Here is a 9,581-nt window from a genome sequence, read left to right as displayed (position 1 = left end):
CAATGAAACCTTTTCAACCACACCTTGGAGAGGTCATGTTCTCATTTTCATTCATTTTTAAAGGTCTCCGGCACTGCTGTATATCAATAGACTTGAAAACATTTGAAACAGCAACAGTTGTATGCACTGTGACTCCCAGCTCAAATGGTCTTGCGTCAACTGCACAGGACAGCTAAGATTCCTATTCTGCCCAAATTAGTTACAATAGGGATTTTGTCTTTTGATTCCCCAACACAGTAGGTGAGCTGGCTAATTTTATGTCAGCTAGACACAGTCTAGAGTCATCTGAGAAGAAGGAACCCTGATTGAGAAAATGCCTCCATTGTAGCCAGAAGTTTCTCCAGTCCTGCTCAGCTCCAAGGTCGGGACAAATCTCTCCCACCCACATCCAGCAGCTGCTTGGTCCCCAGTAAACACACAGAGGCTTATATTATTTACAAATTGTATGGCCTATGGGTCAGGCTTCTTTTTAGCTAGCTCTTATTATAATGTAACTCAAACCATTTCTATTAATCTATGTTTTGCCATGTGGCCATGTGGCCATGGTGTTACCAGTATCTTATTGCTCCTGTGGCTGCAGGCTGGCGTCTCCCTGACTCCACCCTTCTCTCTCCCATCTTCAGTTTGAATGTGCCACCTAGCCTTACCCTGCCCTGTCATGGACCAATGCAGGTTAATTTATCAACCAAACAGAGTAACACATATTCACAGTGTACAGAAAGACATCCCACGGCACTCCATGAGACTGGGCTGTAGGCAAACCTGTATTTTCTTAATTAGTGATTTTATGTGGATGAGGCCAGCCCATCGTGGGCAATGCCATCCCTGGGCTGGTGATCCTGAGTTCTATAAGAAAGCAGGCTGAAACCAGGTGGTGGTGATGGTGCACACATTTCATCCCAGCACTCAGGAGGCAGAGGCAGGCGGATCTCTGTGAGTTCAAGGCCAGCCTGGTCTGCAGAGTGAGATCCAGGACAGGCACCAAAACTACACAGAGAAACCCTGTCTCAAAAAACAAACAAAAAAGAAAGAAAAGGAAAGAGAGAGAGAGAGAGAGAGAGAGAGAGAGAGAGAGAGAGAGAGAAAGAAAAGAAAGAAAGAAAGCAGGCTGAACAAGCCATGGAAGCCAGCCAGTAAGCAGCACCCCTCCATGTTCTCTGCATCAGCTCCTGCCTCCAGCTTCCTTTCCTGTTTAAGTTCCTGTCCTGACTTCCTTCACTGACAGACTAGGGAGTTTCATCACAGTAATAGTAGCCCTGACTAAGACCATAGGTTCTTTGTTTTGTGGCTTTTTATTTTTTCTGCTTCAGCTCCTAAGTGCTGGATCCTTGTCCTGGCTATCCTTCACTCCTCAGCCTTGGCTGGGATCTTAACACTTATGGGGCCCAGCAGGTGTGAAACATTCAGGGTAAAAGGTTTCATAGCAAGGACAGAGCTCTGGCCTTCCCAAAGTATATGCCACTCAAATCTAGTCACTTGGGCTGTTGATGTTTTTGTTTGTCTTTGTTTTTGAAGACAGGGTTTCTGTTGTGAGATATTTGATTATATTGTGTAAAGAGATGTCACTGTGATTGGTTTAATAAAAAGTTAAATGGCCAGTAGCTAGGCAGGAGGTATAGCAGGAACTTCTGGACAGAGGGAGCTCTGGAAGAAAGGCTGAGTTGCCAGTCAGGTGCAGAGGAAGCAAGACATGCAGGAGGAGAGGTAAAAGCCACGAGCCACACTGCAGCATGTAGATGACTAGAAATGGTTAGTTTAAGTTATAACAGCTAGTGGGACAAGCCTAAGCTATAGGTCAAGCTTTTATAATGTAAGTCTCCATGTCATTTTTTGTGAGCTGGTGGCCCAAAGAAAAATCCATCCAGAGGTTTCTCTGTATGGCCTTGGCTGTCCTGGAACTTGCACAAAAACAAAACAAAACAAAACAAAAACTGTCTGCAGGTTTCTCTGTGCAGCCCTAGCTGTCCTGGAACTTGCTCTGTAGACCAGGCTCATCTCAAACTCATAGATCCTCCTGCCTATGCCTCTCAAGTGCTGGGATTAAAGGCCTGCACCACCACCCAGCTGGGCTGCAGATTTTCTAAAGAAACATTTGTGTTTCCGTGTGAACTCTGGATTTTCAAGAAATTGACAAGGGATCACGATTCCAGTTAATACTTGATGATACAACCAGCTTTAGGATCATAAAATATTCATGTTAGACATCAGCTTTCAGGAACCCACTTCTCCATTACAAAATAACATTCATGGTCTGGTGAAAAGCCAGGCAACAATATCAATCAACATTCTGGTGGGCAGTACTTACTGGACTCAGAGATTTACAGGAGGAAAAAAAGACATGGTGGCCAGGCATGTCACTGTGCACCCAGGAGGCAGAGGCAGACAGATCTCTGTGAGTTTGAAGCCAGCTGTCTACATAGTCAACTCTGGACCAGCCAGGGCTACACTGTGAGACCCTGTCTCAGAAAAGAAGACATGAGGTGGGATAGGGACCTGTGGGTGAGGCCAGCCTGATCTATGTACTGAATTCTGGGCCAGCCAGAGCTACATAGTGAGACTCTATCACAAAAGAAATAATTAAGCAATCTACAACAAACAAGTTGTGCTCTGACCTCCACATGTGTTGCTAGCAAGAGGAGATTCTGTAGCTAGGCATGAAAAAAAATGCAATTTACAAAATAAATTTCTGGAGGAAAAATTTAAAAGATGGCTCACTAGCTCCTGCATTTTTAAAATTTTTCTTTTAAGAGATATGTGTATGGGTGTTTTGGCTGTATGTCTGTATGCATAACCTGTGTGCCTGTTGCCTATGAAGGCTAGAAGAATTCAAATTCCCTGAAATGGCTCTCTATGTTTCCAGCCCCTGAATTTTTTTTCTCCTTGATCAGGCTTTTCTTCTGTGTGTATGTGAGAGACTTTTGCTTTAGTTTAGTTTAGTTGTTTGTTGTTTGGTTTTGGTTTTTTGTTTGTTTTCTTTTGGGTTTTGGAGACATGGTTGCTCTGTGTTACAGCTCTGGCTGTCCTGGGACTTGCTTTGTAGACCAGGCTGGCTTCGAACTCACAGAGATCTGCCTGTCTTTGCCTCCCTAGTGCTGAGATAAAGGCGTGCACCACCACCACATCCGGCTGAAGAGAGAATTTTGTGTAGTAAACTATATGTAATGTTCCTGAAACACTCGAAGCACAGGTTGAGGCACCAAGAACACTGACAATGTTGTCCACCGGTTGCTGTCTCCTGAAGGTTTTTACTTTTGGTTGAAACTGTCCCATTGGACACTGACTCTGCATTTTACAGAAAATCTTGTTGTAGTTAATAATATTGATTTAGTTCACAGAGCATTGCCTTTCCTCTCGCTCTTTATCTTTGGTTGGGGAAGGGAAGGTTGAGACAGAGGCGTGCTGTGTGGTCTAGACTGTGTAGTCTAAGCTGGTCTCAATTCTGTTTTCCTGCCTCAGCCTCCCTAGTGCTACAATTATAGGCCTTTGATACCACACCCAACTGGAGTTAAACAAAGAGAAAAAAATCCTAGTCAGGGCCCCATTTGGCCCAGGCTGACCTTGAACTCACAATATAACTAAACTCCTGACTCTGCCACCACACCTGGGCTATGCACTGCTGGGACTGAACACAGGGCCTCATGCATGCTAGGCAAGCACTCCACTGAGGGAGCTATCCTCTGAGCCCGGGTCAAATATGTGTGCTTGTATGTGGGATTTGTTTTTGATTATGTGTGTATGTGAGAGAGAGGTGTATGCACATGTATGTGAGTGCACATGCTCCTAAACACACATGTGGAGGCCAGAGGAGTACAGTGAGTGTCCTGCTCTGTCACTCTCCATCCTAGCCCCTTGAGACAAAGTCTCTCACTGAACCTGGAGCTGGGTTGGCAGCCAGGGAGCCCCATGGTCCTCCTGTCTCTACACCCCACAGTGCTGGGCTTGAGAAACACACATGGCCATCCCCGGCCTTTAACATGTATGTGTGCTGGAGATTCAAACTCAGGTAAGAACACAGTGAGTGCTCTCTCTCACTGAGCCGTCTCTCCAGTCCTCAGTCAAGTATTTTTAGCATCACAGTCTAAATTTCTTGAATTTTATATTTATTTTAGCAAAACATTTCCCCGTAGGTGGAGTTTTTCATCAGGACCTGGATCAGCTCTGTTTTACCAGCTGTTTCCCAAATAGCTACTCAGAGACTTATTGTTAATTATAAGTGCCCATAGCTCAGGCTTGTTACTAACCAGCTCTTACAACTTACATTAACCCATTTCTATTCATCTATGTGCTGCCTCGAGGCTGGTGGCTGTTTCCTCCCCTGCATGTCCTGCTTCCTTTCCATCTAGCTGGCGACTCCTCTGACTTCTTCCCAGCATTCTCTCTGCCCCGAAAATCCTGCCTAGCCATCGGCCAATCACCTTTTATTAACAATGAGAACAATACATGTTGTCAGTGCACAAAGACTTTCCACAGCATTTGCCATGTTTACTGTTATGTGGTGCATCTTATTCATCTTTGCCAGGAACCTCCATTCTGAGTTGGGTAAGAAGCTGGCAGACTGGATTTATTTCTCAGCTTAATCATAAGAAAATTACGAGGAATCTTGTGAAACAGAGCTGGGAAAGGAAAACAAAGACGTTAACAAAGGGCCAACGGGGTCAGATGAAAGGGCAAGGTTGTGTTGGCACGGTCAGTCAGGCCACTTTGTTTGATGTGCCGAGTGTCTCTGTTCTCTAAAAACACCACATAGTGTCATCACAACATTATGAGGTCAAAGTGTTTGGATCTTCGCTTACCTGGGAGTGTAACAGCTGAGAGACTTGTAATTTGTATCTACTCAAAAGATGCTCCTTAGCTTTTTTTTTTTTTTTTTTTTGTAGACCAGGTTTACCTCAAACTTAGAGATATGCCTGACTCTGCCTACTGAGTGCTGGAATCATGCACCACCACAGCCTGGCTTCCTCAACTCTTCCACAGTTAAGCTCCTCTTGTTAGCCAGGCTTGCCTGTCCTTCACACTCCTTTTTTTTTTTTTTTTTTTTTTTTAAGACCTATAGGTGTTTTGCCTACATGTATGCATGCAGTGCCCACAGAGGCCAGAAGAAGGCATCGGTCCCCCCTCTGGAACAGAAGTTAGTTGTGAGCTGTCATGTAGGTTCTGGAACTGAACCCAGGCCTCTGCAAGAGCAGCATGTACTCTTCACCACTGAGCCATGGCTCCAGCCCTATTCCAAGATGATTTTTGATTTTGTTTTGTTTTTAGAGACAGGGTTTCTCTGGCTCTCCTGGAACTCACTCTGTAGATCAGACTGGCCTCAGACTCAGAGACCCACCTGCCTCTGCCTCCTAAGTGCTGGGACTAAAGGCGTGTGCCACCACTGCCTGGCCTGTTTGGTTTTGTTGTTGTTGTTGTTGTTGTTGCTGTTGTTGAAGTCTTGACTCCTCTGGGAAATGTGTTAGTGAAAGAACTGTAAAAAAGTTTATGATGTTCAAGGTCTGACCAGGCATTCCCACCCCAGCCTGATTATTCAGTAACCAGCTCCAAGCTGTCCGGCCTTTGTCAGCTAAAGTCGATTATGTAATGGGTCCAGTCTCCACAGTTCCTGCTCTAGGCAGGTTATTTGGCAGGTAGTGCAGACTCAGAGTTACTGGGAAAAATCTGGAAGGTTCCTGAGTCCAGGTGAAATCAGATCCTGGAGTTAATCTATGAGCAGTTACTGGATGCTAGGCAACCAGAGAGACCCAAGGCAGGCCCTGGCTCCCCAGGCAGTCAGAGAGATATTCAATAGGGCCCCATTACTAGAAAACCAAAAGCTTTCAAACAACAAAAAACCCCCAAGATCTCCAAATGCACACGAAGGGCCAGTGGCCAGGACAGGAGCTCCAGGTCTCCAGAACCACCTTCTGTAGTCTGGGGCCACTAGGGACCAGGAAAAGACCATTGTCAAGTAGGGTCTAGTCACTGGGCCAACTCACCACCATTTTCAAAGCAAGGAGACCAAGTCATGGTAAATCCTTCAGTCTATTAAACAATTTCATGAAAACCTAAAGAAAAAGATAAACAAAACAAGATAATCCACTGCCTTGCCTGTGGTAACAGAAGTTGCTAGAGACAAAGGACAAAGTCTCTACTGTCCTGCGGAGAAGATGAGGCCTTCGGTCAGCCCACGGGCTGATGACTTTTTTAACACAGTAACTTCTTTTTGGGGGGAATTGAAAGGTTGATAAATGGCCCTGGTTACCAAGTGGAAAGGCCACAGTCACAACAGTGCCCAGGGTTAGTTTTCAGAGCTTTATGGGGAGGCGGGGAGAGAAAGATGGTGAGGAGCGAGCAGAGAGCAGAGAGAGAGAGAGGGTGGGGTCTACTTCCGGCTCTTTTTTTTTTTAATTTATTATGTACACAGAAGAGGGTGCCAGATCTCATTACAGATGGTTGTGAGCCACCATGTGGGTTCTGGGAATTGAACTCAGGACCTCTGGAAGAGCAGTCGGTGCTCTTAACCTTTGAGCCATCTCTCCAGTCCCCTACTTCCGGCTTTTAAGGCGCAGACTGTGTGACCATATGTAGTCACCAGCGCCCCCTGATAATGTAAGACACAAGACCCCGAGCTGTGCATGTGCGGGAGTGAGGGCAGGATCCTAACAGGAATAACTTTTTAAGTTTTAAAAGTAGTATCTTTAATATTTAAAAATTATTGTTATTATTTGTGTGTGTATGTGCACACATGCTGTGACACCCATGTGGAAGTCAGAGGACAATTTTTGAGAGTTGGTTCTCTCCTTCCACCTTGGCATCCAGGGATGGGGCTCAAACGGTCAGGCTTGTTCAGCAAGCGCTTTTACCTCTGAGCCATCTTGACAGCCCTTCTCGGAGTTTTGAGTCTCACTAGGGAGCCCTGAATGGCCTAAAACTCACCATGTTGAACTTACTGCACTCCTGCCTCCGCCTGTCTGCTGGGTTACTGGCAAACACACTCCCAGCCCCTTTCTCTATATTGTGTTTATGTATAGCATATGGTATACCTACATAAATGTTTATGTATTCATTTATGTTTTCTTTTGCCTGGCTTAGGGTACATACAGCCTGGGAGCAACTCCCAGCCCAGGTAAGCAATAGAAAGGAATGTGTTACAGAATTCAGGGAGGCCCTGGGGCTTGTGAGTCACCTTCCTTGCAACTCTAGAGTGGATTCTGGTCACAACCATAACATTCCCACACTGAAGTCCTCAGTCCCCTTTCAACACTTACTGGAAAGAGTCAGAGAATCCAGACAGAGCAAACGCCCCTCCATGTCTCCCTGGCACCACACCCTCCATAGAGCACAGAATCCTGTGTGGATCTTTCTAGAGTTCTCCTTCTATTCATTGCTCTGTACACACATAGAAACCCAGGGAGGCAGAGACAAGCTGGCCTTGGTGAGTCCCAGGCCAGCTAGGGATAGACAGACGACAGACCAAATAGAAGCCTGTGGACGTTGTGGCCTCATATATGACATTCTGAGACCGTGCTGCATTACATAGTTGAACATCTACTTTCTGTCACTAAGACTGTATCTTGGTTTTCTTGTTTCTTCCTCTCCCACCTTGGTTTTTCAAGATGGGGTTTCTCTGTGTAGCCCTGGCTGTCCTGGAACTCACTCTGTAGATCAGGCTGGCCTCAAACTCACAGGGATCTGTCTGCCTCTGCCTCCCAAGTGCTGGGATTAAAGGCGTGCACCACCACCGCCCGGCATATCTTGATTTTCTATGTGGAAATGAAGATCCTCCAGTGGCCTTGTGGTAGGTGTCACTTGGATATTTGGGTGCTCAGTGACTTAGGATGGGGCTCTTTTCCAATAAACCCACTGTGAACTGAAATTATCCCAAGTCAAAGACGCATGTAATAGGTCTGACCTCCCCAGCATCCTGGCTTAGCCCAACCTACCCTAAAGATGCTCAAAAAGCCAGGCCTGGTAGCTGGAGAGATGTCTTAACAGTTGAGGCTACTTCCTGCTCTTCCAGGGTTGAGTTCCAATCCCAGCACCCATGCCAGGCAGTTCACTATGTAGCCCAGGTGGGCTTCGAACTGGCAGTGCTCATGTGACACCTCAGTCTCCCCAGTGGCGGGATTACAGGCATGCACTACCATGTTTGGTTTTAAGATGTGTGTGGGAGTGGGGAAAGATTCGTGGACCCCACAGGGCTCAGCTTAAAAGAACATTCAGGAGCTACAAGGCCTGGCCCAAGCTTACTGAAGCAGTACATTAACTCTGAGACCGAACCTAACTACATGCAGTAGCCCCAGGAGTGAAGTTCTGAGTTCCCACCCCTGCTGCCCTAGAGTCAACTATGCTCCTGCCTTTCCGGGGTGAGGAGGTATCTTTTCATATCACCTCAGGAAAAGTCATGTGATATGATGCCTGAACAAGGACAGACAGAACTGAGTCAATGGAGGAGGGGCAGCTGGTTGCATGGCCCCCAGTGGGTGATAAAAAATAATTGAGGCGCTGGGCCATAGTGGCACATGCCTTTAATCCCAGCACTCAGAGGCAGAGGCAGGTAGATCTCTGTGAGTTCAAGGTCAGCCTGGTCTACAGAGTTCCAGGACAGCCAAGGATTCACAGAAAAACTCTTGTCCCAGGAGGTGGGGGAAGCACTGAGGCTTAGCTTGTCTGCCCAGAAATGGCTCCCACAAGGGAATAATTTTGAGAAAAAGAGCAGCAGATGCTCCACTCTGCATGAGCCTCTGATTTGGCAGAAAAAGGTGAAAAGAGGGATGACATGGGAGTGAGTTTACTGTTTCTCACAGCCATCAGGGTGCAAGACGTCGCAATTAGCGTCAGCTGTCAGCTTCACACTAACCTAGACACACACCTGGGTAGAGAAACTCAGTCAGGGAATTGCCTCCATCAGAGTAGCCTGTTGACATGTCTGTAGGATCCTGTCTCCATTGCTGACTCATGGAAGAGGGTCCAGAGCACCGTGGGCAGTGAGTGTCATCCCTAGTGCGTCTGGACTGCATACCAAAGGCAGATGATGAACACGAGCCTGGGAGCAAGACCGAAGCAGCCTTCCTCTGGTCATTTCTGCTCCCAGTGCCTGCCCGGCTTCCTTCCAGGATAGACCGCTAAGTGTAAGAGGAAATAAACCCTTTCCTCCCCAAATTGCTTCTGGTCATGACGTTTATCACAGCAACAGAAAAGCAGGCTAGACAGAGAGAACCAGAGTATAAATCAGATGTGTGCTCAAGAGCCCTTCTAGGTCCAAAGGCCCTCCCACCGCGAGGGCTCCTGACATGCCTCATCATGCCCAGTTTGGGGGAAGCTTTGAAAATGCAGTAGGAATGCCCACATGAGCTGCTTTGGAAGGACCAGCAGCTACGGGGTGTGCTGCAGGAGTGAGGTCTGGTGGAGCCCGCCACACAATGGTCTTTGTGGGGTGCTGCAGTCCTGAGTAAATCCTTGTGTTCGTCTGTACTGCAGGCCCCAGCCTGGGCTCTTATTACCACCATCATCATCATGCACGTGTAGGTGTGCATGCTAAGGCACACCTAGACATGACAGTCAAAGGATAATTTGGGGAGCTGGTTATTTCCTTCCCTATGGGT

The sequence above is a fragment of the Onychomys torridus genome, chromosome 8 (assembly GCF_903995425.1).
Source record: "Onychomys torridus chromosome 8, mOncTor1.1, whole genome shotgun sequence".
Taxonomy (NCBI): domain Eukaryota; kingdom Metazoa; phylum Chordata; class Mammalia; order Rodentia; family Cricetidae; genus Onychomys; species Onychomys torridus.
The sequence above is the reverse complement of the archived record's forward strand: the minus strand, read 5'-3'. Positions refer to the sequence as shown.